Consider the following 6,595-nt stretch of genomic DNA (forward strand, 5'->3'; position numbering starts at 1 on the left):
TCCTTTGATGTTCAATAGATGGTTTTGCACCATCCTCCAAGTTGATTTTATACATGCAAAAGGCGGGGCTTATCCCCAGAATATCCGCCAAGGTCCATCCAATAGCTTTCTTCATCTTTTGTAGCACTATAAAAGTGGAATCTACCTGTACGTTAGTCAAACAAGAGGAAAGACAAATCAGTAAAGTATAACAAGGACCAAGAAATTTATACCGAAGATGTGGAGGCAATAGCTTCAACTCCAATGTAGGAGACTCTTCAATAGAAGGCTTTGTAGGAGGAGTTGTCCAATTTTCAAGATCCAAGGACAATTTTCGGGGTGCATAGTTGTACGACCACATTCCTTGCAAAGAGTTCATACATTCCATGAAGCCATTGTCACACCTCCTTTATCCTATCCACGGAAGGGTATAAGGGAGTGTTTCCAATTTAAGTGACAATCGAACCGGGATTATTTATATTTAATTAGAGTCGCCACTTGGGATAATTTATGGTATCCCAAGTCACCGGTTTAGAATCCCGAATCGAGGAAATTTGACTCTGTTTAATGTCCGCGAAACAAAGAAATCCGGGTAAGGAATTCTGTTAACCCGGGAGAAGGTGTTAGGCACTCCCGAGTTCCATGGTTCTAGCACGGTCGCTTTAATCATACTTGGCTCATTAAAATTGTCTAATTACTCATTTTAGAACCTATGTGCATTTTCCCTTTTTAATTAAGAAAATATATTTAAACAGGTCACGCGCACGTGTACCCATTTGTTCGGCGCGTCAAAAATCGTGCCACACGAACGTGTCCACAATTAATAAAGCTTTGTCAAGATTGTTTGGCCAAAGTCACGCGAACGTGTACTTGGATTTATTTTGAAAATTTCTACGATGTTCATCAATTAATTTTTCTAAGTTTGATTGTACTAAACAAAGTCATGAATATATGGAGATGGGGTTGTAAATCTTCTTACTGCTCATTACACTCAAAAAAATCATCCAAACTTAATATCCAATGAGAAAATCAACTACTGCCAACGAAATTATTTGAATCAATCCAAACTTAATATCCAACGAAATCAATCCAATGCAGAATGGATCTGATATGCATAAAATTTGAAAACTACTGCCAACGAAATACCAACAAACATCTTGGGGCATCAAAATCCAAGGAAAGATAGACAAATCGATAAAAGTTAAACAATCTAAAAACGAACTTATAGCCTCAAATTCAAGAACGCGTAACAAGTCAGTGAGGCCAAGCATTCTATATTCGAACGTTTGTTTCATTAAAACGTATGTCGACAACAATCAAAACCCGAAGCAGTGAGGCTAAGAACTCTTCAGTTCGATAGTAAGATTTAAAATAAACCACACCATAACACGAACAAGTTAAATCCAATTTTCCATTGTCTTAAAAATCTCGTGAATTGACCCATCAAGTTAAGCAACTAAGTGCAAAAGTAACCTCACTTTAAATGGCTCTTTCAAGGTTTCTATTCACCGTAAGCAACAAGTAAATAGAAGAAGGGAAGGGATGAACCTGATAGATGGGAATTTCTTCTCAATAGCAGAGAATAATGGAAATCGACTACAAGCTTCAAATCCGTAATATACTTAAAAAATACAGCGGCTACGAACAGGAACGAGCGACCCCGAATGGAACCTCCATCGGCAACCAAACCTCGATTCACCTAAACGCTAGTTCGAGCTCTATTTCGCCGGATTCAATGGAAGGTCGCCGGAGCTACACGTTTCCGGTCATATCTGGTTTCGTCCTATGTCTGTTTCCAGTTGTATCTGGGCAGCAAAGAGTGGTGGAACAAGGAGCAACGGTTCAAGGTCGTTTGTGGTGGGTTGGGTCGTCTGGTTCAACGTCTGAAGAAAATCTAGAACGGGGGGGGGGGGGGGGTAGGGGTCTTGGTTTGATCGAAGCGGCCGATCTCTTGGTCTTGCACAGAGGGTCGTTTTGGGGTGGGGCGAGGAAGATGGATTTCAAGGGGGTGGGTCTGATTTTGGTGTACTGCGGCTGCTGAAGAGTTATTCTCTTAAGTCTTCATGAAGAAGACGATCGCTCAAGGTTCAGGGGGGTTGTGTGTATTTCGGCGGATCTCCTAATAGTCTGCTAGGTCTTCCATTGTGTGCTCATTAGATTTTAGACGTTAGGTTTTATTTAGGTTAGGGGTATGGGCATAGGAATTGTGGGCTTGGGAATTATGGGCTAGGTCCGAAAATGAAGCTTAAAATGGGTTGTTTGAGCCCAAATTTTATTCTTTCTTCGTGAACAAGACTAAAATACTACCTTATTTACTAATTAATCCTGCTTAAATAAAATAACTATTAGAATAAGACTAACCGTTAAAACAAACCTATTTTTTTGGTATTTTTCAAATATCATACTAAAGATGAAAATGGAATTAGATTTAAATTATCGCAAAAAATTAAAATAATATTCCTAAAAACAAAGTGGAACTATTTTTGTATTTTTTTTGAATTTTATGTAAAGTAGATAAATTAAAAGTAACCAGATAAGATGCTAATTAGCTAAATAAAGAAAATATTTTTATAATTTTTATTTTTGTGACATAATAAAGTAAAGGAGTCAAAGCTAGTTAAAATAGCTATATTAGGCCTAAACTAAATATTTACATGCTAAAATATATAAAATCTTGGGGAGGGTCAAAAATCACATGTCTACAGCTGCCCCTCTTTGACTGAAAATACGAAGTATTTTCAGACAAAGAACGACTAGACAGGTTTTTTGACCCGACCCTTATTTAGAGAGACCGAAACTAAGAGAAAGGGGAATGTGACCGAGCCCTGGTATCTGAGCTGCCTACATATCCTTGGCTATAAAGGAATCAGGCCATGTGTAATTCAGAAGTGAGTGAGATGACGGAGTATACCGAGGTAGAGAGCCGATCGAGGTGTTGTTCTGTCGAGGTTCCGGTCCGCGGTCCTGTTATTACATCAAAATCAAAAAATAAAAAAGACTAACTAAGCCTGTCAACTATGAATTACAAGATTCCTATCTATAAGTCTTCTGAAGCTTGATCTTGAGTCTTGAATGATTCTTCATGCAGACTTTAGATTTGAACCTTGACGCTTGCTAGCTGCAGGTGCTAGTTCATTCTTCTTTAGCTTTTTCGGATCAAGATCGGACATGCAGTGCTTGTGACCTCAGCCATGTCTTGAGCAGCTTACATCTTTCATCAACTTCTGCATTTGGATTCACTTCTTGTTTTCTTTTTTTTTTTGGATTGTGACTAACTTATGTGGATCATCTCGGACTGTCGACTCGCATTCTTGCCGCGAGCTTCTTTTGTTGCTGACTTGAATTGCATTCTGAAGTGAATTCCCTTGTTTTCCAAGTAGGCGCGTGATTGCCAAAACTTGAACTGTCTTCCTTTGAAACTTGAACTGCTTTCCGTTGAAACTCGAACTGTTTTCCCTTGTTCTCCAGGTGGGCGCCTGATTACTGAAACTTGAACTGTCTTTCTTTGAAACTTGAACTACTTTCCCTTGAAACTTGAATTGTTTTCCCTTGTTCTCCAGGTGGGCGCCTGATTGCCGAACTTGAACTGTCCTCTTTGAAAACTGCTTTCCCTTGAAACTTGAGCTGTTTTCCCTTGTTCTCCAGGTGGGCGCCTGATTGTTGAAACTTTCTGTATTTCCTTGTTTTCCATGTGGTTGCCTGCAATAAAAACAAACAAAACGAATAAAAAATTTCTGCCCCAGTTTGCACCTGCAAGTAAAAACCTTCTCGCACAGCCTTTGTGCTGACGAAATTTTGTCACGGTATTTAAAAATTCAGGCTTCCAAGCTTGATTTGGACATAGACTTTGTCCCTGTTTCAAACAAGGAAAACTTGTGAGTTTAAACGTGGTGGTTGGTTTGTGGCCTTGACTTTGCAGGCGATTGCTCCTTCACTTGCCATGATAACCCTGATTTCAACTTGTAAGACCTTGCCTGTTTATTGACTAACCACTTTCTTTGTCACCCTTATCAGAGAAATTACCTCTGATCCGTTCAATCCCAATACCCTTTATCTGTTACATTGCTCATGAATTGACTTATACCGAACCTTTGTATTTCACATGAATCCCAAAGCACGTTGATTGTTACCAATTCAGTGCGCTTGCTGTTCTTTCCTGACGTAGGTCACTGGACTTGGCCTTGAGGTCTGTTGCTCCTTCACTTGCCATGATAATCTTTGATTCCCACTTGGAAAACCTTGCTTGTTATTGGTTAACCCTTTCTCTGTCAACCTTATCACAGAAAATACCCTTGATCCGTTCAAACCCAACATCCTCTATCCGTTGCATTGTTCATGAATTGATATATACCGAACTTTTGTATTTCAAATGAATCCCAAAGCATGTTGATTGTTACCAACTCAGTGCGCATACTGCTCTTTCTTGACTTATACCACTCTGATGCACTAGCCAGACTCTGCTTTGTGCAATTGGAAGGCCGGTAGCATATTTTAAAGTCATTTCTCACTTGTTTTGACCAAACTGACTCAAAAGAGGACTTGAACAACAAAAAGAGCAGAGTAAGGGACAATGGAAAGACATGAGATCTAGCAAGAAAACTACAAAGTAGAAACTTAGCAGATGTGGATACCAACTCTAATGACCATGACACGCATTTTTGGACTAATGGCCTAATATGTCAAGAAAGTCTAATGTTCAACTCTTGTTGTACCTCTTTGCCGTGAAACTGGGCTTCAATGCTCCGATCATCCTAGCTGATTCACGATCCTTATTCGACTTGTGGTACCCGAAGGGTTTTCACCATCAAGCCTCTCTCATTTTGTTCTTTCTCTCAACTCACCGTCGCCTTATGATGCCTGTGAAGGTTTTCACCAATAAGACTCTCTCATTTTGTTCTTTTCTTTTTATTTCCTCTGATTCCGCAGATGACAAGGCATTACCTATAGTAAAACATCATATGCTCCTGGCATGTCTAACTCGACACTCTCAAAGATTATCTGGGAGGTCTTTATTAGACCGTAATGTGGCTTTTGGACAGGGTTAGAAAGAAAGGATATCATAAAGGCTCAAAACAAGTTGAATGGGTTTAGAATTATAACTTTTCGAATCAGATCTTTTACAAAACCGCAACTTCTGCCCCAGTTTTCTTGCTTGGGGAATTTTGCATTTTATTTTGATGGGACCGAACCGTGAGGCTGCCTACGTATTCTTTAAAGGAATCAGGTCGAACGTAGTTCATGACATAGGAATTTTGTACTTTTCTCTTTTTTTCTTTTTTTTTTCTTTTCTTCTTTTCTCTCTCTTTTTCTCTCTTTTTTTCTCTTTTTTTTCCTTTCTTTTCTTCTCTTTTCTTTTCTTTCTTTTGCTTTACTTACTTTTTTTCAATTTCTTTTCTCTTTTCCTCTTCTCTTTTTCCTCTTTACTCTTCTTTATTTATCTTCTGTATCTGTGTTTCTGAACTTTGCTACCGATTCCCAAAAAGTGGTATGAAAGAAAACAAATAAGGCTCAAAAGGGGTAACAAAGGATAAAGTGTTTAGATAGCAGAAGGAGGGCATCCCAATCTCTAAGAATACCAAGTATAACACATGCAACCTGAAGATGAAAAATGAAGATCATGCATAGCATTTCGTTTGCAGCATCGGCGTTGGTATCACAGATATGCCTTCCACCTTTCTTTAGTGCCTTGTCAAGTACAGAGCTCTTCTTGGGTGATTTCTTTTTCAAAATGGATATGCTCCATCAGTTTGGAGCAAATTCCCTTGGCTTTATCTTGTAACTTGAGATGGACTTGAACTGAAAGTTGCTTGCTTCAAGTTGTCTGGGACGCACTTTCTTGTAACAAATTCTTGTCGTCCTCTTAACTTCCCAAACCATCTGCCCCAGTTTCACACAATTCGGGCTTTAAATGATCTCAAAATGTCCAATCTGTACTTATTTCCCTCAAATGTCCCTATCATCTTCAAACTTGTTTCATTGCTTCATGATTAAACTAACTTTTAAGACCAGGCCTAGAATTATACGTGCATGTCATGTCACTAGAGCCAGCATGAAAAGAACTATAAAAGGAGAAGAGAACTAAAAAAATGACTTGAAATAACAGAAAACAGAAAATTGCATTAGACAGACGGTGAAAGAGTTTGAGCAACATAAACTGGGGTTACAACCCTGGAACAAACCTAGATAACAGTAAAAGAGTTACTACGACTAAACAAACTAGGAAAAATAAAAGGATAGAAGGGTTTGAGTCACAAGACAATATCCGGATTACAACCCTGAGATAACCCGGACAACAGAAATGACAACAAAATAAACCACCAAGACTCCTCCCTGGCTAGCCAAGCAAGGAGCATCTTTCCAATTACCAAGCTCAAAACCCTGGCCACTGAATTCTGCATCAGCAGTACTAGGACCTTCACAAGTCTCCATCACTTTGACCTTAGCAAATTGCTTTTGGGTCCCTTTTGCCAACTCGTCTCAAGATCAACTTCTGGAACCGAGACTGATAGAGCTGAAAACTTTGCAGCAAGTGGCCTTCCAAGGAACTCAGCAGAGTTTTCATATTCATTTTCAACATAAATCATGCCCACCTCATGCATCTCATTATGAACAGGCG

Source organism: Nicotiana attenuata, chromosome 6 (genome assembly GCF_001879085.1).
Source record: "Nicotiana attenuata strain UT chromosome 6, NIATTr2, whole genome shotgun sequence".
NCBI classification, from domain to species: domain Eukaryota; kingdom Viridiplantae; phylum Streptophyta; class Magnoliopsida; order Solanales; family Solanaceae; genus Nicotiana; species Nicotiana attenuata.